General features: G+C 37.2%; 1 long non-coding RNA gene across 1 annotated transcript; it reads right to left on the reverse strand.

The window, feature by feature from the left end:
• Nucleotides 1–6,890: 6,890 nt before the first annotated feature.
• On the reverse strand, nt 6,891–17,939 carry LOC140329991 (uncharacterized). The gene is made up of 4 exons (XR_011920553.1): nt 17,752–17,939; nt 16,719–16,884; nt 11,244–11,331; nt 6,891–7,388 (listed from the first exon to the last, which is right to left on the reverse strand). It is a non-coding gene; the product is annotated as an uncharacterized lncRNA (long non-coding RNA).
• Between the last annotated feature and the right edge of the window lie 8,333 nt (nt 17,940–26,272).

Genomic DNA, 26,272 nt, shown 5'->3' on the forward strand with positions numbered 1-26,272 from the left:
AACACCATAATTTGAAAACACCCCATACCTCAGGTGGGGTTCCTGTCCACTTTTAAATGCCTTTTTGCACCAAAAACTACCACCCCTTCATGGATCTTAACTGCAGTAAAAGTTGCCATCAACAACCTCCCTATCAACACAGTATTCAACCCCATTGAATGTGCACACCCCACAATTCCCCATAATTAGGGGGGAGGGTGGGTGAACTTCGCCTATCTGATCCTCTTCTCAACTGACTGTCACATCCCCCACCTTAGTGGCTCCTACTAAGGCCACTACTATCACCTGATCTCTTTAAACCTATTAGCTAATATCCTCCCCCTTTTCCATAACCCTTCACTTTCCGTAACTCCCTATTCATCCTGGTATGTCGCCCCTTAACCTGTGGGTTTCTTCCCTTGCTCTGAGCCTATCTTTCCTTAGTAAGAGTAATAGCCCTTGATTTTTTTTGAGGAATTATGCAAATATCGAATTATATTGTTTCTTTGTGGGGTTTTGCCATTCTGTAGGAGTGGGTGCTGCTAGGGAGACGTCGCTTGCATGCACACTACCCTAGGTATTACTCACATGTGATAGATGAGTTAGATGGAGGCCCTCTAGCCCAGCTTTCACAAGAATATTTTGGTGGTCCGCGGCTATGGCCGGTGCGCCCCCAAGCGGGGTCAGGGGAAGGTCCCTGTTTGAGGGGCGTACTGGCCAGAGACACCATGTCCCCCGTATGGATCTCAGGCTCAGGGAAGTCCAGAGACACTGTGATGGGAGAGTGGGATGGTTCTTGCATCATGACATCAGTTTGGGGGAAGTTATTCTCCGAGCATGTGCAGTTTGGAGCCGGCAACTTTAGTGGCCCGTGGGTCCGAAAAGGTTGGCGACCACTGATCTAGCCAGAAAATGAGAATCTATATGACTTGTTACAGCTTCTAGCATATGTTATAGGAAGCTCATAGTATGCAGTGAAATCAGAGTGTGTATTTTCAGTACAGGAGAGGAGCGGGTACAACTGTTCAAGACCAAAGTGAAGGCTGGAGTTCAGATTTGATAAAGCCATTATCCAGTAATAGTAGATACAAATAAGGAACTGTCCTATTTGCAAATAATAATTATTTAATTAGGTAGTTCTTTAATTAGTTTTGTTGAACATAATTAAGGGATCCTAAATACATATTTTATATCTGCATATTAAGATCAAGTGTTATTAACTGTGTTTTTAATAGTTGTTTCCTCAATGAGTACATAAAAATTGTTATTTGCATTATTAACCAAAACTTTGTCCTGCCACTCAAATATCTACAATTTAGCTTGTGGTCACTTGTTAAGTCACAACTGGGCAATAAAAGCTTTGATACAGTTTACTGTAAAAAAAAAACAAAAAAACAGCAATTTCATCAAAATCACTCGGACTAACCATTGGGTTTCACAGAAACAACCATAATATGTCCATTCTGCAATAAGAAAAAAACATGTTATTGAAAGTGTAATGGCTCCATCAAATTTCCACAAGTATGCCAGCCTAATGCTAGATGTGGCAATTTTCAATACGTCCAACTAAAAACAGTTTAGAACAAATTGAACGGAATGATCTATAACAACCTGCCACTCACTTTTTTTCCTAGCTGATAAAAGACCAAAGATGCCGTGGGAGTTGATTGGGGCTATGATTGAGTTGCATAGTTTAGGCAAATTGCTGTCAATCATTCAATATTATTACGATTGTTAATTCTATTAAATGCTAATAGAAATCTTCCAAACTTACCACTAGACTGCATGTATGGCCATCATTAATATTGGCAGGGCTGTATACCTTCAAATGTTAGATTTAATGCTGAGAACAAAGAGAAAAGTGAAATTTTGAGATAACTGTACAGCCTGGGTTATTTTAGGATTCAGTTTTGTATGTAGGTGTACTTCTGGAAGTTGCTGTAATGGTGCATTATGCACACATCACTGACCATAGATACGCTGTAAAGAAATAAGTCATGGAATTAAATAAATCTGTATCTCATCAGAACAGTTTTTACAGTGAATCTCTGTAAAGTATTGAATCTCATGGAATCTCTGGAGTATCACATCTTGGCATATCTCTGTATGTGTACAGGTGTCTGCATCCCTTGTGTACAGTGCTTTTGTTGCATATTGCAGGCAAATGATATTATAACTTTTTGACAGCTTGTAAAAAGCACATCATCAAAAGATCTTTTAAAAATTATAATAAATATTGTCATTATTTATTTTGTAATTTTTTAACCATATTTTTTAATCACCCTCCTTATTTGTACATACACACCATGCATTTCCAGATGACCTCTGGCTTATTATTGGGCTGGGCCAGGGCACTCATTACTCAAAGGGGGTCCTAGTAGAAAATAATACATTAAATATATTAAATAAAAAAACTAAGTAGCAATAGATCTTTTAAGATTGCAGTAGGTAGAATTTTTTATTCTTTAATAAAAAATAAAAAATAAATATTAATAAAAAAAGTTAAAATTATGTATGACAAAAATAAAAAGGATACTAAATTTAAAAGACATGCAGCAGAAAGGTCTGATGAACACATAATCAGTAATACATGTATTCAATCTTGCAATAATTCTTGGAAACAAGTGCTAATGGATATATATATATATATATATATATATATATATATATTTAAAATAAGTACCATGGTTTATCTTCCAATCTGTTTATATTTTAGTATATACGATAGTTGACCTATGTAATATTTGAATCAATATTGTGCCTGATTTATTAAAGCTGTCCAAGGCTGGAGAGGTTACACTTTCAGCAGTGAAGCAGTCCAGCAAACCTGGAATGGATTTCTTCAAAGTCACTTGCTGTTTGCTAGCAAATGTTTTGTATCCTGGACCAGATTCATTCCAGTTTTGCTGGATCACCCAGGTTCACTGATGAAAGTGTATCCTCTCCAGCCTTGGAGAGCTTTATTAAATCAGCCACGATTTGCAGTAAGCTAGGTATCACATAAAGGAGTCTGAAGTTATCACCAAATAATTATCCTCACTGAAAGTGTGGAGGCAGTCTATACATAGACAGTACTGGGTGTCTCCTGTGCTGTCAAATAACCTCCTTGAAAGCAAATGCCAATGTCTGGGGTATGCTGGTGAGTCCTGGACACATTTGCCAAAACAAACCAGCACGCTTTGATGGCATGTTCTTTAAAATAGGAATCTCTTTTAATTACTTTTATTCTTTTAATATTATTCTCACATATCCAGAAGCTCGTGCAGCACATTGTTGTATTTATTTTCAAACCATGGACAATTTCCTTGAGAGGCAATAACCTAACTTTATATTTTTTGGAGGTGCAGGGGAAAGCTGAATGCCCAGAGGAAATCCACATAAACATGTCGAGAGTGCCAGCCACTAAGCCATCCGTGCCCTTACCTATTCATTGTTGTTTGTGTAATACAATCACTACTCTTATACATGTTTTTTAAATTAGGTAAATTTTATATTTTTGCCTGTTCAATTATTTGTTAATATTTTTTTTGGATTAATAATAAAGTATGTTGGAATTTTAATACATTATTATACATTATTAAGTGTAGTCTTGCCAAGTCAAAGCAAAGTACAACAGCCAATGATTTCTTTGAGGTTACTATCTTAGTGCTTTTTAAAAAATGAAAACAAACACATTTTAGTTATGATTATTATAAAACAAAATGAAGCAAGTATATAGAAACACTATACATTCCTTTTAACATTCTGTAGAACATAGAAGAAGCATCCTCAGTATTGTCTGACTTCAATAGGGCAGAAATAACACTTCTGAATTGCCAAGTGATAATGAAAACACTGCTGACTATGTTTGTGTCTTCAAGAGCTTTAGAAAACAATCTCATTCTTGTCTTCACATCACAGATTGAGATGATACCTTAGCATATTAATGTATTGGAAATCAAAACAAACAATAACATTAAGAAAAAGATATTATGGTAAGTCTGACACTTTATGCCACTTTGTAATTACTGTTTCATGTCTTGCACAGGCTTCATCTTTACACATTACTCTAAGGATGAAGTGAAATTTAAATTTCAGACTTCTGTTCTGAGAAAATCATTATATTTTAAATAATAAGAAAATATAGCAACGTGGCAATGTTAAGGGAAAAAAAGGAGAAAAAATGACTAACGGTACCCAACCTGTCAAAAAGGATTGTGTTACATTTTGTTGTGAGCAATGTTTTTCCCTGATAGTTTGTCTTTGTAGAAAAAAAAGTGGCTCTATTTTATTTCTTTGTTCTACATTGTGAATACATTAAGGAAATCGTGCATAAAGATTTTGTGTTTTCCACAATTTTTTGTGTGCTCCATTGTAAACAATACTTTACGATTTATAATTGTATACCATGAAAAAATAGTATCAGCCATTTAAGATGTAACACATGGGGCATTTTAACGACTATTGCAAGTGAGCAGCCCTGGGATTTCTGTAAGAGCACCACTAGAATGGCCAAGAATTGTAATCACTCACCATATAGCTTACCAGCACCAATACAGAACATAAAGGACAACTTTATTTTTGTAATTGTATTCTTTAAACATGAATTGTTCCCTCAGATGGAAGGTACATAGCAGGGAAGTCCAAACAAAATATGATAGCTAAGGTGAAATGAAGAAATGGGAACTATTAATCTTCAACACTGGCATGCATGTTCTACCCTTGGTCTTCATTCATTATAATTCCTAAGTGGTGCTTGAGGGGTTCGGAAAGAATAATAGAGGGTCAGGCCAAGCTGTAACTGATTAGAAAGCAGTGTTGAGTACACAGTGTCACAGAGATAATGGGGGTCTAAGGCAACTTCCTAAGATGTCCTAAAGACCAGATACCACTTCTACCTAGCAAAAGCTGTGTTTTTGAAATCCTGGCCATGTGTAGCTTTTGCTACAGATGGCTGCTGTTTTTAATTTCTATGGCTGGGCCCATCATTCAAAGGAGCATGGCTAAAGCCACAAAATGAGATGGGAGGAATAGTGGGTATGTGTAATAGAAGACTGATGTGGCCGGTACTTTTTTCTGCAGAGTCTGTATACAACTGGCCAGGAGTGCAAAAGTGAGCATCTTGGATAAAAGGCTGAAGGTTATATTGAGGAGGAGCATAATAAGGCAACTTCATTAAATGTGCCCCTCTCAGTGGAAAACAATGGCTTTTATCTGGGATTCTCTTCAAGATAACTTAGGAAGGGATGTGAATGTTTAGAAATCGCCTGAAAAAGTTAGTCACTTAGAAAGAGAAAAACAACCTTCAACACATGAGCAGAGAAACAGACCCTTTGCAGCAGATAGTTTAGGAACATATCAACATACATATTTCAATATCAAGAAGTATTAATAATAATACCTGGAAGAGCAGGAACTAGTCAGTTACAAGGTTGAGCACTTCTACTTTATTACACAGGCTAAGGTCTTTTGTTTTGGACCAGTCCTCTTCTGCAATGATGGGAGACAACTATCAAAATGCTCCGGTATCATTCATCAGTCCACATCACTTGAGCTCTAGGTGTCTCTTTGCAGACAATGGACACTGGAACTGTGAATGTTTGTGCACTAATGCAGTAGTCCCCAACCTTTTGGATGTCATGGATCACTAAATTTATGGGCTCCGGACCGTGCATATGCGGGAAGCCGTGTGTCAGAGGAAGAAACATCCCCCATAGTGAAGTCATGATGGCAGAACCTGCCCACTCTCCCATCGTAGGTCTGAGCCTGCAATGGGAGAGTGGGTGGGTTGTGTGCAGAGACATAACCCGCCCAACGCCCTGAGCCTGCGATGCATACAAGAGACATAGTCCGTGGCTCTGGCCAGAGCTGCCGACCACCAAAATTTTCTTGCAGACCACCAGTAGTGGTCCAAGGACCACAGCTTGGAGACCACTGCACTAATGCACAAATAACAATATTACTTATAGGAAATATTTAATATCCTTTTTTTTCCTTCCATTTCTTCCCTTTTCGCTATTGCTTTCGTTCAACCCTTCCTCCCTTTCTTACTCATTTCTCTTTTCTCTGTTGACCTTCTTTCTATGAGCATAGTTTATTAAAGCTCCATGGCTGGAGAAAATACACTTTCATCAGTGAACCTGGGTGATCCAGCAAATTTGAAATGGATTTTTTAAAAGTCAGTTGCTATTTGTTAGCAAATGTTTTAAGTCCTGCACCAGATCCATTCCGGGTTTGCTAGCTTCACTGATGAATGCGTATCCTCTCCAGATTTGGAACGCTATATTAGATTAGGCCCTATGTGTCTGTTTCTTCAATTCTTTATGAGTATTAGCCTGAAGCAGCAACCTCTCTTGCATCTCTACGCTGCCTCTCTTCTCAGGACCTCACTGGTACCTTGCTTTTAAAATAACATTGACTTCACTACCTGTATAATATATCTATCTAGGTGGTATTGGGAGACAAACCACTATTACCACCCATAAGGAATATCCTCCCACATCTTTTCACCCATGACACAACAAATTGCTTCAAACCTAATCAACCTGAACATAACAAAATCTACACCTCTGTAATATACACCTGAGGAAGCCCCCCTTGGCGAAACGCGTCGATAACATGACGTTTCACTGGCTAACTTATGCTATACAATTAATAAGCATACTTAGCACAGGTTTTTCATGTTTAGCACAGCAGTCTCTACCCCATGACTATATAATGGGAGCTGGATATATAAAGTACTGTGCCAGTGTATACTAATACTCATATCTAACTAAATTTTTATGAAATATATATTTGAAAAATAGCCTTATAGCCCATTTCTCATTTCTCTCCTCGCATTCCTTTCACATTATTTACTAGGAATATTCACCCTCTTAATCTTTAATGATTGTCACATTTACTACCTTAAAAACAAGCCCCATATTAACCCAAATCAAAAGCAAAATGAAATTCTTTCAAATAATATTTTTCTCTTCTGTACATGGTAAAAAAATAAAGAAAATTCACTCAAAGACTATACATTTTATATAAATGAAATCACAATTCATAAGTAGTTTTGGTTCCTCAGGCTCACATTTACAGCAGAGCACAAAATTCTATTATCCCCGTAGCAGGACAATACTGCAGTTCTTTCACTTACATTAAACTTAATGGGAGGTCAGATAAGAAATTGAATTGATTCTGTTTCAAGTTATAATGTGCAGCACAGTGTATACATATAGCAGATTGCAATGTGTCAAAAGCACAAACATATTTCAGTATGGCAGAGTTTGGCTTTTATTGTCTAGAAGAGCTTGGGACATGAAAGGGACATTTTTTTTTCAACTATGCTTCTGTTTGATGTCCAAAGCTTCATTGTGAGGATTTTTTTTTTTTGTTGTTTCCAGATTGAGCTGCTGGATGTCAAGTCTCTCCTTTGATTATTTGTCCTAGACAAAAAACAAAAAATAAAACATATTTTATTTATGGAATATGTTCAATGCATTTCTGTGACTTTAGAGAAGTTCAACGAGGTTAGTATTTTCTAGTGTAGTAGTAACTACAGTTCCAGCACAGCACTCATACTCTTTACATGTGAAATCACCCACAGAGGATAAAAGTGTGAACTTATCAGTAGAATAGTACGCCTTTTCTTTTGCATTTTGAGAAGTCATTGCAGTTGCTTTCATTGTCAGCCTTATTCTAAATTTTATCTGATGTCCAGAAAAGGGTAGTGAATGAACATAAAGAGATCATTGCACACTGTTCAATGCAAAGGAAAGCTGTGGCGGGATAAAAAAAAATGCCAATTTTCTTCTTTAAATGTATGTCTTTGGTTTCAGTACTTTTAGTCATTTGTTCAAAAAAGTCAATAACAGTGGACTTGATCTTAAAAAGTGAAAGGTTCCCTTAACCCCCCTAGCGTTCTAATTCCGTTCAAATTGATTTAAATTTATTTTACATTATAATTTACATTTACATTATAATTTTTAGGCATAACTCACCGAAATATGTCCAATATTTAACACATTTAATAAATTGAATAATAAACTTTAAATAAAAAAAACATGTAATGTAAGTGTACAGTAGCATATATAATATATATATAATATAATTATGTATATATATTATATTCAAATTTCTTTGTATTGGACTCAATACAGCTATTTTGTATTGAATCCAATACAAAACTGGAGATCGGAGGAGCAGGACATGTTCCGAGGACCTGCAGGGACCAGCAGGATGATGGGGGACGACAACAGAGCAAGGTATTTGTAATTTTTTTTAGGTAAATTTACCACGAGTGTGACTCCGAATTACCTCTATTTGCAGGTAAAAATCCACCCCACACTCGAGATTACCGCTGGGGGGTTAATGTAGAAATCATCAAACCAATGTCAAATCAAAAGATGTACCATTATAGGTCTTAAAGTTTTATCCCTGCAGTGTGAAATCTTCTCAGTGCTGCTGGACACTGCTATCAGTTAGCAATAATTTTATGAGATTTTAGGAGAGATTTGGAGATGTTGTCATGGCTTGGCTTGTGCCTAAAGTGGAAGTAAACCCAAACTCAATTTGTCTGGAGGTTTCTTTCATCGGGTGCGGCATTGTCCCGGTATCTGTCTTTGGCCCGGCGCAGAGGAAGCCCCAAGCGCTGCCATCTTCTGCTCTCTTCTTCCACGTTCTTCTTTCTACGTCACCTGATCTCGCACTGTTTAGACGTGAGATCGGGTTAAGTAGATTGGGAAAAAACTTGCCAATCTCACTGCGCGTGCATAGGATCGGCAATTTTTTTCCCTATTGAAAGAATTCCTTCCGCACATGCACAAACAGAATTTTTTCTTTAAATAATAGGGTTGTCTACCTTTTTATGTAAAGTGAAAATTCTGAGTTTTAAGGACCTGTCTTTTCAGTTTCACTTTTACATACAGATTCATACTTATGGTGGTGATGCAGAATTTGGCCCTTCCCCCCACTCTTCTGTAACTCTACACCTCATCTACCTGCAAAACAGCTCAGATGCTTTCTAGTCATATACTCCTTCAGTGCCGACCATCATCAGTGACATTCCCCCACAGTGAAGAATCCTTTAATGCAGACCCCCCTCAGCACAGAATCCACATCAATAACACATGCTCCCATTTCCTAATGACAAACTTCTCAGGGCTGACCCCCCCAACAGACGTATCTTTCCCACAGTGACAGACCCCCTCACTAGTAACAAACACCCTCCTTCTCTCCATAGGAGAACCCCGCAGTGCAATCCTCCCATCAGTGGGGGGCATTTTTTTATCCCCCTTCTTCCTTATATGCCGCTTGCAGTCCTTATAGCATTGGCCTGCTCCACAATGTATGGTTAAATAGAGATGAGTGGGAGAGCATGTCCTGACACTGGTCTGGACCTCAACATATCAACAACTTCAGGTCATGAAAGGGTTAAAATAAATAATGTGAATATGATCATTTACATCCCTACATTTGACCTAAAAAATGTGTATTCTGCAACTATCTACAGATTTATCTAAAAGCAGGATTTACACTCCAATACATGACAATTTCCAAAATTTTTTTTAACATACTGCGATTTCCATTGAATTAATTCTATATTAATCAGATGTAAGTGAGTCAATGAATGTTGAATCAAATGTGATACTTTGCTCACTATGATAAAAGAAAAAGCAGAAATTGATTAGAAGTGCCTAATTTAGTAGCAGCTTAGTAAAGATGTATTTAGCTTTTCATTAAAATATTCCCATTCAAGTTTTAAGGTATTCTGGTAGGCGCTCAATATTGTTGATTAACTGCTTCAAATATTTACACTATAAAGGAAAAAACACCATGAGGTTATAATTGATAGGGCTTCTTCAGGTTTCTTAGCAAGTTAGATGCCTGAAGGGCTACATATACTCCGAATGACAGCTGTGTTGTCAAGGCTCCAACTACTACCTAAAAAGGCCACGTCTTATAAATTCAGTGATCAGGATGTGTCCAAACTGCATTGGAGGTCTTCTCACTTTATCGGCCAACACGTCTTTCTCTAACAATTTATCTTGTTCTCAGTGCATCATTCTAACAATGGGCCCAATTAAATAAAGTTCTCTAAGCTTGGACAAGATTGACCAGACTATCATAGAAAAAGGTGATCAACCAACCTAGAATAGATAATAATAATAGATAATAATAATAATAAAAATTTCTGAAGATTTAGTGAAATTGCAGATGATATTGATAGTAATGTTTGTAGTGTAGGGAAGTAGAGATGCCTGCAGCCAGTCTCTAAAGTCTCTCTCCCTTTAGAGACTGGCTGCAGGCAACTTTACTTCCCTACACCACCAATATTACTGTCAATATCATCTTAGATATGGATTTTATTCGTTCTAACATACCATTCCTCAGATATGTCTAGAAAAACTTGACTTGCTTACCTTCTTCAATATAATTAAACCCAGTTATAACTTCGGTACCCTGGTTTTATTCTGAGGAGGAGGTTACTAATACCAGGCCCTCCTCCCAATAGCAACCATATTAAAATTACTACCAACAAACACAAAATAACATTCTTGGAAGAATTGTCATTACTCTTCAGTGGAGTATTCCATGCATTTCTACTTGTTATCACCGCATAAAGCATACTGACAAACATATGTCTCTTAAATCCCCTGAGGAAGCCTTCTAGGCGAAACGCGTTGAGAACTGAGACTCACATTTGTTATATTTGATCACTGCTTAGCATAGGAAGACTATGTTGAGTTTAGGCAGCATAGGAGAACTATGTTAAGTTCAGCATTGGAAATTATTGCTTTCCTAAATCTTAAGTACACTAACTACCGTTTGCCATAAAAAGTTGCTTTTTCTTCTCTTCTGTTTTTTACGTGCATCTGTAGATTTGAAAATGAGTGGCAGTAAACGGTACTATGTCAATCACTGCAGCCCCCATTCATTTTTTATGGGGCTATTGAGGGTAGTTGCTGCAAGCAGTAGTTCACTGGTTCAACCTCACTGTCTGACGTACTGTATATGTATTTTGTGGTGCCATTTATGATCTCTCTCTCTCTTTCAATATGTATATATATATATTTATATAATTTAAAAATTCGATGTGTACACATTGGTCGAACAAAATGTATAAAAATACTCCATCGTGTATGTGTGTGTGTACTGTTCTGTCTCCACAGTGATCACTTTCCAACAACAGATGCCTTCAGTTTTAAATGACCCCCAGCATCAATCAGTTAAAAAGACTTAAAAAACAACTTCAGGGCATCATTCTCTAACCATGTAATAATGCAAAAAGTAATACTGACCTTGTCACACCAGCACAAATCTTGCCATCATTATGAACACCCACTGCAAAAGAAGATGCAAAAAGGATTCAGACCATCTTTGACCAATCTAAAGACACAGGGAAAAAGTAAGAAAGCTCCTGAAAAATACAAGCTAAGATTTTGGTAGTTGTATCTGCCAGCTACAAATGTGAATTCCTTGTACTGATATGAAATAATACTTATTTATCAGATTAGAAAAAGGATAATGTATTTTTTTTCAACTGCATTTTTTATTAATTTTCGTTATACCCAAAGAAAATTTGTACAAATGCACTATACTTTTTTTTTTTTAGGAAGCTGGTTCTTACCCAAGAGCCTTGTGAATGCAATCACATAAAATACATTTCAGGCATCACAATTCTGAAATTACTTTCAGCATTTTTTTTATTTCAAAGAAGAAGCAACATTATTTTTGCAAGTTTCAGTTTAGAAGAAAAAAAAGAATGGTTGCTTAAAAAAGCTGATTATTTTCATAACTAGAGGATTTGCTTATGGAATTGAAATGGTTTTATTAAAGTGCTATGGAATTGAAATTGTTTTAGTAACTCAAATCAATGACACAAGATATACATGCAAATCAGGGGTTCTGAATTAAATCTGTTAGTAATCTTGCCAACAGTTTATTCTTGCTCAGTATATCAGAGGTATCCCGTTTGGTGAGACAGGACCACTAGGGGGGGCTACTGCTTGCAAAACAGTGGTGAGTCACAGGCAGGCACGAGTCTAAGGACAGGCTGTACCAAATCACAAGGCAGAAAAACTGTCAAGGAAGGCCGGGGTCAAGGCAGGCAGCAAGCAAGTGAGGTCAAGTCACAAGCCAGAGGTCAAATACCTGGGATCCAGGAAATAGACACCGGGGACCAGGGTTTTTTTTGTTGCCCTCCTCTGAACTAACTATGTCCATAGGGTTTTATATCTGGGATATGTTTATTTCCCTAGTGGTTGAACTTGATAAACTTATGTCTTTTTTCAAACCAATGTAACTATGTGACATAGGGGCCACTACAGACACAGGGAACACAGGAGACACTGGAAGAAACAGGAGGCACTGGTGACACAGGAATATCCAGACAGAGAGGAGCACTGGAACAGCACAAGGAAATATACTGGGAACAAAAGACTGGGCAACAAGGGGTTAACACGGGAGCTGGACAAAGGAAACACTGAATCAATCAACAGGTGTACAGGAACTTGCTAGCAAAGCTAGGGGCTCAGCACTAGTGGAGACACATTGCATGAACACTGAGTGCTGTGTCTGAGCTAGCTATATAGCCAGGGATGATTAAGAGGATATTTTATGATTTGCCAGCAAAACTGATAAAGTTTGCTAGTGTAGGCACAGAGTCAGACCTGCCCGCATGCGCAGGAGAGAGGAGTCTGCACTTTAGTGAGGAAGGGGTAAGTGTGACAAGAGGGTATGGAAAGGGACAGGCATGGTAGTCAAACAATCGGAAGATTAGAAAGAAAAGTACAAAAAGTGCAGATCCATAGAATAAATGAAGGAGAAGCAGGGAGATCCTTGCACTGCAAGGCCTTAGTTATAGCTTCTTCTCCAGCAAGGAGAACAGCGAGCATCACAATACTGATATCACCAAATCTCAATGCACTTAAAAATCTCACTGATGTTACAATTTAAAGACACAGCTGTGAATCTCTAGGTACAGGAGTGCCTAGACATGGGAAATGCATAGCATTGTTTAGGAGGAAAGTAAGAAAAAGTGAGGACACCCCTTAGGCACATTTAAGTAATTTAAAGTTAAACTAATACTTTTTTAAATGTCTCATATAAGAAATCTAATCAAAACTTTTCTAAGATCAGGTCTGCTTTAAGGGTTATAAGTTCAACAATTTGTTTGATTTCTAGGTTATTGTCTTGTCATGCGTAAAGTTTGACTTTGTTCAAGATGGAGGAGAAAACATAAAACTATGTTCAAATAAAACAATGAAGACAATAAATATGTAAATCGAGCTAATCTAAATAGAATAATAACTGATATTTAATAGTGTTGCCACTGACACTATTTGCATGAAATATGCCAGTTGCATTGTAATATAGCTGATTTAAAGAGAATAAAGATTTCATATATTGAAAATGGTTGATGCCATCGGAATGTAAGGCAAGACCATTACTGCCACATACAAGTCATCGTTGGGTTAAATAAAATTAAGTGCTTTTCAATCTATTTACTGTAATTTTTTGCTTTCTCTTTTGAAAATCACAATAGAAATTTAAGATGGGTTCATTAAAATTAAACTTGGAACTGGCTAATGATACGCTTACGCATTTCTTTCATCTTCATTAAATGACTCATCGTCTATATTAGGTTTATGCTGTGAATAGGATTTAATTTGTTGACTGCATTGGGATCTTTGATTTGGAATGGCACAATGATTGATTTCGTTTATATAAAAAATGCAAATAGCAAAGGTTTAATTTAAGAAAAGAAATGTAACTGTAAAGATAAAAAGGCAAACACTGCTATAACTCCAGCAGCAAACACATAAAGGGTCCGATTTAATAAAGCTCTCCCAGGATGGACAAGATAAGCTATTATGGAAGAACCTGGGTGATCCAGCAAAGCTGGAATGAAGAAATTTACTAATCCCGGCTAACGTTTTCAGTCCTGGTCCAGATCCATTTCAGGGTTGCAGCATCAGCCACGTTGACCAATGATAGTCTATCTTCTACAGTCTTGGAAAGCTTTAATAAAACAGGCCCAAAGTTTACAATCCTGATTAAAAATATATTTAAACAATTTTCTGGGTATGATACTTGAAGCTTGTGTTTTTATCAACAATATTATTTATATAACTTTTTTTTCCTTTTGACAGATTTCCCTTCAAGTTTTGTTCTGCAGACATAGAAAATTGGTCCAAAGTGAAAAGAAAATTTCTTCTTAGGTCATTGTCAAGTCAAGTCAAAGCTCCCCCTGTTATCATATCCCCTCTATTCCTCTTCTCGTGGCAAATGTTGTATCTCCTATAATTTCCATCCCAATAACAATGGTACTGGAAGTGAGGAAATCTCAAGAACCTGAAAATATTTCTAACCCATCCCCAGTCTATCCTGGGTAGAGACACACTTTAAAAATATATATATTATCCAAATGTAAAAGGTTGCATCTGGCTGAATATTCACCTTACCAAGTTGGACAAAAAAGCAATCCTAAACCCCAAAATTTAAAAATTGTGATCATATAGGTCCTTTATTGCAGGAGAGACAGCCAATGCCCATCCCCAAATAAAAAAAATTACCTGCCTGATCCTATTTTTTTGCATGCACTTGCACTATCATTGCCCAAATTTTACTTATAGTGTTCAACCATCTTGATTGACCGGGCTTGGATGACATAACTCCTGCGCAGGTGTGTCAACGTTCATTTAGTTACGGCAGCCCCAGAGGAAGGCAGAATGTGTTGGGCAGGTGAGTATGTTTTATTGCAGAAGGGACACTGCCTGTTTCTTTTTGCAATAAATAATTGTGTATTATAGTTCTGCTTTATAGTTACAAGGACACAAGGACATGTTTTTATTATATTTTTAAGATATTATAGGTTATCAAGTCATTGTACATTTTTACACGCACTAGATGATGGTGATGTTTATTTCCACCAGCTGACAAACCACCCACACTCATACAATTGTTAGTAGTTATTTACTTGGATGAATTATTATTAGGAAAACTTATGCTGTTTAAACAGATATATATTTTGCTGTTTGTAAATTTTATATACCTGTACTGTATTTAATTCTAAATGTTAATCACCAAACTAGTTAGGGCTTTCTTGCTTTTTTATTATTATGTTTCCTTCCAATGGTTACAACTACAGTTAAGGGAATGTTATCAGTTAAATAACATTGTTCCTATCATTCTGAAATACGTACCGAGATGTTCTTGTGTTCTCTGTCATAATTTACTAAAGGAAGACAATATATGTTTTACAACTTACTTGTCTATTGTCAAATTTCTTTTGAAGACATAAAAATATAGTGATCCTGGGATACATTGGCAGCTAGAAGGCTGTATTCAAGGTCATAACAGAACCTGAAAAATCCAACATATATAAGGCAGAAAAGTAAGTGATTTTTCTGAGTGTTAAAGCAGAACTAAAGTTTTTTTAAAAATCCATGATCAGGCAGGTTACTATTGCAGAAAGGGAGAGGCGAAGTCCCATTTGCAATAATCCTTCCTACCTGTCAAAAAAATGTCAGGAATTAATGTATGACATCCCGGCCTGGCTAATGAAGATCGCCAAAGGTCATATCCGGTAAGAGAAGAAGGAAGAAGATGGCGGAGCCCTGCAAAAGGGGACTGGTGAGTAGAGTGGGTTTATTAGCCCATGATCTCGGATAACATTTTGGAGTCTCTCATAACTGAGTACATACATTCATATGCCATTTTCAATATATGTCATACCAGTGGTCGCCAACCTTTTCGGACCACCAAAACTACCGGCACTCCTGACCGTGCATGTGCGGGGAGACGGTTGTCACTCCTCCATAATGACTTCATGATGTCATAACTCCGCCCACTCTCCCCTGCGATGGGAGAGTGGGCGGGTTGTGTTTAGGGACACAAAATGCCCACTACCCTGAACCTGGGATTTTTACGGGGGACCGCAGCTCTGAACAAGTATATGTTTTCTAGTGCAAAAAGGGGCATTTAGGAACTTTTTGCAATAGGAGGCCCCTTACCGGTTGTTACATTAAAATGGAGTTCAGGCTAATATGAATTAATCATTCAAACAGTTGACCATCAACATTTATAAGCAATAATACCAGAGACTGTTCAAAGACCAATTCAGGGAATATTCAATTGCCTTAGAGGATTAAGAAGGACTTTTTTGCCCTTAGAGCTAATTGGACCACGATTTATGTGGATTTTTTCTTGCTTTCTTCTAGATACCCAGGCTTTAGGGTTTTGATTATGCAAGTTTTCAATTTATTTATTTCTCTTTTTTGTTGAACTTCATAGACTTGTGCCTTTATTTTAACTTAAGTATGTAATTTGCACAGCTTGATATATTTGGATTATAATTTATTAATATAAAAGATGTTTTTGTAACCATATATAGAAACCATTTACAACATTGTGCCATATGTTAAGACCTTTTAACACATTTGAAGTGGCACTGATTATTTAGTAGCAGTGTTTATGACCAAGTGCATTGTATTTATCGTAAGCCTTTATGCATTAAACTTTGAACATTTCCACCCTAGCTAAGCAAGCCTTTACATTTAAATATTGCCCTCTCTAAAATTTCATAATGAGCCTATATTTTTTAGGAAAGGGGTAATCTATATTTATAATTAGTTTCCCATCGTAACCTAAAGCCCTGTTCCTTCTTTTTACCAAAAAAAGAAGGACTGGAAACATTAAATTGCAGAACATAATGAAGATATGAAAATACAATAAAGGATAAAAGCTTTTGACTCTCACACATAATCACTTACAATGATGAGGGCTATATGTCTCTGCTCCAAATGTTTCTGCTCCATGGATCTCACATAAAGAAGATGAAAAGTTCTATGAATCTTGTTCTACGTTAACTTCAAAGTTGAGTAATCTCTAGTTCAGGTAAAATGCTGATGTAGCTTTTAATTATTCATGTCAGGCTGCCTGAGTAGACACATTACGATAGGATGTCAATAAAATAGTCTGAATTTTCCTTTAACTCAAATAAAATAACTTGGAAAGTGGAAATGAATATTGCATATTATGGGGGTTATAAAGGTGTGTAATTGAAGAGCTTAACATATAGATCGTGTTAGTATTTTTAAACATGCGAGCTGGCATATCAAGATGCCGCAAACGTTTAAAGTTTAAGATTAACATAAAAGAACTATAAAACAGTGACCTAAAGAGGCATAAGATGGAAGCTTACGGGAATAATAATTTTGATATATATATAAGGATATATTATGGAGAAAAGCATTTAACTAAATGAGTATTATTTGTTTTATGACTTAAGTAAGTATACTAAACCCAACTTTTAATTTTCATTTTGGATGAAGTGGGAAATAGTAAAACCCCTGCTCTCCTGCTTATAACTATTTATATTGGACCATCGATTCTGGCCAATACAAATGGTTAGAAGAAGGTAACCAATTAGTGACTCAATAATAGAGAGTTGTAATTTAAATATCACATGCTAAAGATGGGATTTAAAGGTAAATGTAAGGTCCTTCAATTCTCCATTCAGTACCTGTTGTGTAATTACATATTTATTTTCTTTTTCAACTATTTTGGTTGGCCCCTGTTCCTGCACAGAATGTAATCTTAACACCATGTAATTATATGTGAATATTAAGCGTGGTAGTGCTCCAAGCTCATGCAGTTGTGATGATGTTGCCCTATTAGTGAGTCCATGACAGACCTTGCTCAGAGAAAGTGGAATGATTGACACTGCCTGTTATTTATTCATCATTCAATCCAGAAAACCGACTATTTGTAGAGTAAAAAAATACAGCCAATTTTTTGTCTTACTTGGGATATTTTCTTTATTTATGAAGACTTCATACTCCTAGTATAGTTGAATAAAGCATTAGGACTGTGGTTTGTTCATTGAAACAACTGTTTGGGTGCACCTTGTAGAGGATGCCCTACTGGAGTCCTGGAACAAAGAAAGTGGAAATGTAAGAGCGTAGGTTAGATGATTACTAATTATTTTTAGATTTCTGTATTTAAGGTTACTACTCCTAATTGCCTAAGTTTTACAAGCTATGGAAACTTGGTGTCATTGTTCAGCTTTAAAAATGGTTCCAAAACGCATATCCATATTCAAAGACCAGCATAGAGTAACAATGAAATACAACAATATTTACCTTGACACAAAATAGTGTTAATGGCCGTTGTAGACTTTTACCTTACATAGGTAATGATCAGAGCTTAGGAGAGTTAAAGAGGGGACTGATACATGTTGACACTTATCAAGTGGGCATACTTTTCACTTTTCCAAGAGCTCATGAGTGTGAATATATTTTTGAAACGTCAATATGCTTTTGATTAGAGGGATGAAAGAAAACGTTCTTGTCAGAGGCCATAACTTCAGGAACTTTTGTACTGGCACATACAATTTCTACCCATTGTTTTGGATATTTACATGAGCTCATGTTTGCATTTTTACCTCTTTTATTTATGAATTAAAGTTCCCCATCAGTATCACAATCCAAAGAGGTTGTAGTCCACATTGCGGAAATTAGTCCTTATAGGGAACATCAGTTTTCAATTAACATCAGTTTGTTTTCTGTTGATCACTGAAGAGATGTTTCTGCACCTTGATTGAAGTCCATCGTTGCTAAAATTGCTTAAATTGATTGCACACAATCTCTCTATAGAAGGCCTCACAGCTAACATATCAGAGCCAAAATTAAGCCACGAATGTCAAAAGGACTGTCTGTAGAATTTGCAAACAGAAGTTTTGCAAAATACAAATCTTGGGAAGGATGCAAAACATTTTAGCTGCACCAAAGGTTCCCAAGGACACAATACTTATCAAATGGATGAAGTTTAGCACAACCAGGACTTTTCCAGGAGCTGGTAGCCCAGCCAAATTGAGAAATCCAGGGAGAAAGGGCTTAGTGAGAAAGATGACCAAAAGGCCAATGGTTACCTTGAGTGAGCTCCAGAGATCCTGTGTGGATATTGAACTAAGCTCCAGAGGGATAACCATGACTGCAGACCTCCACTGATCTGGGATTTATGGCACAGTGGCTAGATGGAAGCCTCTCCTCAGTCCAAAACACATCAAAGCTTGCTTGAAGTTTGCAAAAAAGTACCTGAAGGTCACTTTGCCCCTGATTTATTAAAGCTCTCCAAGGCTGGAGAAGATACACTTTCTTCAGTGAAGTTAGGTGATCCATCAAACGTGGAATGGATTTCCTAAAGTAATTTGCTATTTATTGACAAATGTTTTTAATCCTGGACCAGATCCTTTCCAGGTTTTTTGAATCACCTAGCTTTACCAAAGAAAGTTATCCCCCCCAGCCTTGAGGAGCTATAAAAAATCAGACCCTCGGTGAGGAATGAGAATCTCCGGTCTGTTAAAACCAAGATTAAACTGTTTGGCCTCAACTGTTAATATTATGTTTTAAGGCACGGGTAAAGCAACAGTACTCTCCAGAAACCAGCCCCAATTTAATGCCACATCCTTCACCTATAGCATGCCCCCGCTAAGCCTCGGGAGACTAGTTGTGCCATCCCTGCACACAGTTTCCTCCAGGACTTCTGTGCACAAGGGATGGTGTTTGACCAAGGACTGACAGAGAACTACGTGAGCACAGATAATGCGGTACCAAGATTCCAGCAGAGGCAAATCCATAATACAGAACCAGGTGATTCAAAGGGAATCATCTGTGGGAGTCCCAGGGACTGTGAGACTTGTCAGAGTTAAGGGAAAACTGAGAACAAAGTACAGAGGTATTCTCAATGAAAATCTGTTCCATAGTGCTCAGGACCTTCTACTGGGCCAAAGTTCCACCTTCCAACATTACAATGACCCAAAGCACAAATTGAAGACAACACTGGGGTAGTTTAGGGGCTCTGTGAATGTCCTAGATCGACCAAACCAGAGCCTTGACTTGAACCTTACCAAACATCGTTGGATAAACCTAAAAATGGGTGTCCACTGACGGTCGCCATATAACCTGACTGAGCATGGAAGGATTTGCAAAGTCAAATCAATACTTAATACTTAATTATTAATACTTCTTTTTAAAATTTACTAAATTGTCTAATTTTCTGTTTTCCCATCATGATGGGGTATTGAGTATAGATTATTGAGAAACAAAATAGATATTAAACAATTGTAGCATCAGGCTGCAACATAACAAAATGAAAAAAGTAAAGAGGGCCTAAATACTTTCTGAAGCCACTGTACACAGGTTATTAATTATAAGTATAAAAGGTTTTTAGGCATGAAACACAAAAGCTGTTAAAACAATAATATCCTGCAGTGGTCTTTTTTATATGAACTGCACGTTTAATTTGTAGGTCTAAACTTATTATGTTTCAACAACTAACTATAGTATTAGCCAACACAATAGCAGCTCAAATCAAGATATGCCATTCATAATTTAACTAGATAGTTTAACAACAGAAAACTCCATATATAATTAGGGACATTGTCAGAGATACACAGGAAAGTACATGTTTGTACAAACAAAGTACATTTGGTTTTCTGGTGACCTTCACACCTACATTCTGTTCCACGGAGTCTGGGGACTTCAACAATTATTGCTGGAAATATGGAAAATATATTATAAATGTGGGAGGACATTTTTTTTTCTTTGCAATGAGTACTTACATGTCTGACTACCAAGATAATTAGTACTTAAGCAGCCTGTCAACTTTGGAAACAGTGGGAGAAAACAGATTAATGCAAGCCCACAAATTACAGTACAGTCCAAATGTGAATATTCTTAAAAATAAGCTAAATAAAATAAAAAGTGTAAGATGAACATTTAGTAGAGGTGCTTTGATTTTCTTCCTTAAAGTGTAACACTTTTAGGGCCTTTGTATTTATAATAAGAACAATATAGACAAGTGCTTCAGGCTTTGGGAAGAGAACAGTATTTTCAAAATTTTGGCAGAAAACATTATTGAAAGGACACAAATCTTTGTGGAAAGGTTGACCTGGGAGGAGATTTCTGGGGGTGTTTTCATCACACATAGTATACATAAAACCCATGCTATCTCTTTGGTTGTCAGAACGGGTAAAAGTTGCACTTTACTGAGCAACATTTGGTGAGCAATATTATTGTGATTGATTGCATGTTGGATTAAGCTTTACTACTCTTTTACAGCATTGTCAGATTGTTGTTGTACCCCATGTACCCATACCAAAACCTCCATGCTTTATAGCTTACTGTTTCTTTTTTTTTTTTTTTAAAGAGAACCTTAACCAAAACCTTTTTTTGCTGGTTCAGACTAGGAGATAGAACCTCTGTCAGGTCACTGCTGTCTGCAGTACACAATTCGCTAGCACCAATTGTTCCATCCGCTCCAGATATTTTTTCATATGCATTTCATGTCCCTTTAAATTATATTTAAATTTTAAAGACTTTTTTTATTATAGTAATGCAAAACTTGGTTTCCTGCCTATAAAGCGTGCATGGTATCTTTTGATTGGAATTCTAATGTTGGAATATTTGGATTCCCTATGTATTTGTCTAAAATTTGAAAAGCAGACAGTGAACTGACAATTCAAAGGTAGCCCTGGAAGTAGACTCGCTATGATCCTAAAAGACGTTAAGCATTAGCAGAACGGCGGCTGATAAAATAAAATACCAATAAATGGCTCCAAACCCCAAAGATGTACCTTATGGCTGGGAAGAACTAACACCAACCAATGCTCTGGTCAGACATCTATTAAGAAACTCCACCATCTGGAGTGGGTCACCCTTGCAGCTACAGTCCCAAAATCAAGCACCTGTGAACTAATATCCTCCTGAGGGTCCTATCTCTGGAAACATCTCCTCTATTATTAAGAGGACCCTAAACCATGGGAGACCTTTCATTTTTCTCCCCAGCAGATCAAGATCTGCGTTTTGGCCTAGCTCCAATTATTCAAGCTTTTACTCCATGGTTGGGAAACCACAGATTCTTTTGTTCTCCACCCATTTATTTGCTTTGAACACCCACCTAGGTGGGCACTTAACCCACCCATTGGCTTGTGGACATTTGGTCCTTGGTTAGTTCCCACCTCACTATAACAGGGGGTTTTCTTTGGGTCAGCAGCCAACCAAACACTCCCAGAGATGAACAAGTGTCCACAGCATTCCAGTAAATTCTAGTCAAACCTTCCTAAAACCTAGTAACAATATTTTCTATTTCAAATTGAAACAGAACATTCTGTCATACCATTACAGCACAATAAAATATATAAAGGCATATCACTTAGTAACATATTGCGTTATAAGATATATTGCATGGCACAGTATATTGCCTAAAATGAAGCACCCACCTGCTCTTTCAACATTGATCATCTGTTGATAGAAACCTGGCAGCAATGACACAATGCTGATTTGATTGCGGTAGAATATCATAATGAATGTTTTCCCCTGCTTTCACGTGTCTGCCTACCCAAAAGTTGCCTTCAGCAACAGTATTGCTAGTGTGACATGGCCCTAAATGCTTCAATAAATTTATCTTCATTTCCTGAAATATAATTTAATATAACTATTCTACCTGAATAAACAGCAAAAACATTTATTCCTAAGTAAATATTCTTTAAAACTCTTGTAAATTTATTTGAGTTGTCTTTGGTTTTCATTTCTGGCTTTGTGACCCTTACAAGTAAAGACTCTGAACATTTCTTGAATATATCCACATTGCAATTGGTTTTCAAACAAACCTACCATATCCCAGGTGTTTTAGAAGCAACAGCAACAAGGCAGTTTTTCAGATAAAAGAATTAGGATATTATAAGGTCATGTTATGTGCACACTAAAAGGTCAAGCTGCAGAAATGCACAGAATAACAATTTTGAATTATCAAACACGACATTGTTCCTTGCTTGCAGGGAATCTAACTTTTTAAAAACTTTATTTATATAGCAAGAGATAGAGAGATAGTGGGCAAAGGTTTTTATTTCTGTCCATGTACTTGTATGCCAGCACATTATAAGGATGTGTCACAAAATCTTGATGGCACTTGACCCTACTTAAGGTCAACTATTGCTTTTCTACTACGACTGAATAAATGTCTCCCTTTATTCAATCATAGGGATCAAAGGAAAAAGAAAGCCTTTGTCATTGAATGGTGGTCATTCTTTTGGAGCCATCTGTGGAGTAACATCTTTTCGAACTTGTCATATGGTTGCTTACCAGATTTTGTCATTCTGGGAATATCTGCAGGTCAAAGACTCCTTTTCCTTGGGGATAGTTAGTGCAATGGTATGCTTGAAGAGACTCTGAAGATGAACTGGGGGATATCAAGAAATGCACCAGCATGCATCTAGTAAAGTATACCTACTGAATATACTAGGATATAAACCAATCTAAAAATAAGCCAAGGTACATATTTTTACCTGAAAATACAGCAATATGTAATTTAACTTAGATAAAACCCCAAGGCACACAATGGGGTCATCACTGATAACATTCAAAGGAGTAATCAAAAGAAATGCCAATAAAATGAATGCAAATAAATGCATGCCCTCAGTTGACAGCACACACTGAGGGCAGGTGTGCAGGCAAGGACCTTGCAAGGTTCTGCAGGGGTCTCTGCTAGCTGAGGGCTGTCTGGGGCCCTCATGCAGCTGTACACAGTGGACCACAAAATTCAACCCTAAGGCTATGTACACATGTCCAATGGTTCTCGTCCGATAATTGGCTCAGGACCGTTACATGGGACACATATTTACATTTCGACTTCCATAAAGTCTGGAGCCCCAAAGATTTTTTGCAAAAACTGAATTTTGATTAGTTTTAAAGTCCAAAACTGACATAAAGCAAAACACTAGAGCCTCAACTTTAATAATAATTACTGGAACTGTATGCAGATGACACAAATCTATTTGTCCACCTCTGACTTGTCTCCCTCTGAATCTGTTCTGTTCTGAATAAGGTTTCATGCTGTATGTTGGACATCTAGTCATGAATGGCTGACAGATTTCTGAAACTCAACCTGAATAAAACTGAACTCATCGCCCCCCCCCCCCCCACACACCCCCCATATTCCAAATCTCCCCGTGACCTATTTCTAACTGATAATAACACTGTTGTCTCAGGCACGTTGTCTTGGTGTTACCTTTCCTTCTGCCCTCTTATTTACCCCTCATATTCAGAACATTTCCAGGTCCTGTTTCACCTACGCAACATCTCCAAAATCCGCCCCTACCTGTCCCTAGAGACCACCAAACACCTTGTACATGCTCTTATCATCTCTTGTCTGGACTACTGTAACCTCCTCCTCTCTGGTATTCTACTAACCCGACTTTCTCCTCTACAATCTATTATGAATGCTGCAGCCAGACTCATCCATCCTTCCCACCGCTCCTCTTCCGCTGCATCTCTTTGCGGTTCTCTTCATTGGCTTCCATTTCACCTTAAAATCAAATTCAAGCTCTTGTGCTTTGCCTTCAAATCCCTACACAGTTCTTGTCCTACTCACCTTTCTGACCTGGTAAAAAAATACTCTCCCTGCCGCTCTCTTCGCTCCTGCAATTACCTACTAATGACTTCTTTACTCATAACCTCATCACACGCACGGATACACGACTTCTCTGGAGCTGCCCCAACTCTCTGGAATGGTCTTCCTCGTCCTTTTCAGCTTGCTCCTACTTTTCTGGTCTTTTGAAATATCACTCGAAACCCATCTTTTTATTCACCTACCTGTCTTCTTCCATTCCATATTCCCCTCCTATTGTGTGCTTTTTTCCACCTCCTCTTTTATTGTAAACTCTTTCGGGCAGGGTTCTCGCCTCCCCCTGTGTCCCCCTGTTGTTTGTATCTGTCTGTCATTGCCAACCCCTAATTAATGTACAGCACTGCGTAATATGTTGATGCTATATAAATACTGTTTATTATTTTCAATAATAATAATATTACCAGCATCTTATATTACCCATTACTCAATACAGTCTAATTAAAAAGTAAGCAGTGTCAAATAGAAGCCATCCCTTTTATAAACTGACTAGCTGATTACCCAGCATTGCCCAGGTATTGATTTAGTGCAATCTTATATTATACAGAAATAGGAATGAAATGAAGCTATAGTGTTAAGCAAAAAGGCACACTGTCACTGAGCAATACATACACACATACATGCAAATATACCTCTGACATATATCACAGGGCTGCACAAAGATCAGCAGTGCACTCACATGAGTCTGAGTCATATGTCAAGCAAGTTTGGTTTAAATGTTTTGATGCGTTTCCTGTTATGATCAACAAATGTAGCTCTGACATAAAGCACAGCGCTGTACAAAGATGACAGGTGCACTCACATGAGTCTCAGTCATTTGTATGCAAGTTTGGTTTAAATGTCTCCATGCATTTTTGAGTGATGACTCGAGTGATGGTGGAACATACACACAAACACACATACATCCAGTTTTATATATATAGATTTACCTATAGTTACCCATAATTAGCTCTAATAAACTCTATACTCCTTATCCTATCATTCCTATTTATGTTTTATGGTTCACATATAGGGATAGGCAAAATCAAAATTTCTGTAGCACTCACCCCTATAGGGGTGACTGGAATTTACCCCCGTTTACCTTCTCATGGGCCAGAAATGACCACGCATGCTAAGTATAGGGTATGTTTATTGACAGACTCAACAGCATGAGAGAGGGTTAAGCAGTGTCAGGTGGCTGCAGACTATGAATGGGCACCAGTCTCATCCAAAGGCCAAGGAACAAATGCACCTGGACAGAAAAGAGCTGCCACCTTACTAGAACCGGGTTCCACTCTGGCAACATAAGGTAGCCAACCAACAATACCCAAAAGAAAATTATAATCTGGAATATTCTAGCAAATCCTTGTAGCACACTGTATCCTAAAGAGATCTTTACACCAAAAAAAGTGCAATCATCCAATTTGGGGTTAATTGCAAAACCTGAAACCTGAACATAGTTTTGTAACAAAAAAAGTTAAAAAAAAAAAGTCCAGAGGATTTGCAATTAGCTTGAAAAGTTGGCAGATGCCTTCAAAATTGGTTCTATTTTTAACCTTGATTTATAGGAAAAACTGTAGTTTTCTTAAAATGTTTTCACTTGATGTGTTCCCAAATCTAGAGACTAGAGCAGTGGCCAAGGTAACAATGCTGCAGTAATTTCATTGCAGGACAAACAAGTGTTGTCATCCTGCCAGAGAAGAGTGGAGTGACTATTGCACCAACCTTTATGTATATACATAGAGAATTATCAATGCTTAGCATATAAATTGGGAAGACTTTTGTACTTGGTTATTTTATTGGGTAAAATTGTACATGAGAATAAAAAGTTTTTACTGAATCAGTATGCCCTCAGCTTAAATGGTAAAATATGCTGGAGCCA

The sequence above is a fragment of the Pyxicephalus adspersus genome, chromosome 4 (genome assembly GCF_032062135.1).
Source record: "Pyxicephalus adspersus chromosome 4, UCB_Pads_2.0, whole genome shotgun sequence".
In the NCBI taxonomy this organism is placed as follows: Eukaryota; Metazoa; Chordata; class Amphibia; order Anura; family Pyxicephalidae; genus Pyxicephalus; species Pyxicephalus adspersus.